Raw genomic sequence first — 824 nt, forward strand, 5'->3', positions numbered from 1 at the left:
TGAATTCTCAACCGATAATGAGATCTTCAAGGGACATCTCCTAGCGTTTGTNGTTTCAAGAGTTTTTGAAGTCCTTCCACAAAGGAGGCAACTTCTCAATCATTGCTGCTACTTGAAATGCTTCATTGATGACAAGACCTTCAATGAAATTTCTGTTAGTAAAAATACTAAGATTATTACTTTCAACATTAATATTAATTTGATTTATACCTTCAGCAAGGAGATCGTGAATAATCACTTGCAATTCCTGGACTTGGGTAATAACAGACGTGCTCTACCATTTTGTAGTCCAAAACTTTGCAGCAACAAACTTTTTCAACACGACATCTTTGGTTTTGTATTTCTTTTCAAGCACAGTCCACAGTTCCTTTGACGTTTTCACGCCACTGTTGACGTTATACAAAGCATCCTCCAGCCCGCTTAGAATATAATTCTTGCACAAAAAATCTGAATGCTTCCACGCCTCAATCACGAGAAAACGTTCAGTTTCTGGAGTTTCATCGGGCAGCACAGGAACATCTTCCTTGATGAACTTCCGGAGACTTAGAGTAGTCAAATAGAAGAACATCTTTTGCTGCCAGCGCTTGAAATCAATCCCGGAGCCACAAAGGTTTCTCCTCAAGCGCTGGCAGCAAAAGATGTTCTTGGAACATCTTTTCCGCCGGTGCCAATGCTGCCGGTGTCGTTCGGCTTGTTGAGGCATTGGCAGTCACCATTGGAACAGCTTGGTTCTCATTCTCATTAGTCATTTCTGTAAAAGAATGACACAAACGTTAAAATCACGTAGATTTTAATAGAGTACAAAACCACAAAGGTTTTACTCT

The sequence above is a fragment of the Nicotiana attenuata genome, unplaced genomic scaffold (genome assembly GCF_001879085.1).
Source record: "Nicotiana attenuata strain UT unplaced genomic scaffold, NIATTr2, whole genome shotgun sequence".
In the NCBI taxonomy this organism is placed as follows: domain Eukaryota; kingdom Viridiplantae; phylum Streptophyta; class Magnoliopsida; order Solanales; family Solanaceae; genus Nicotiana; species Nicotiana attenuata.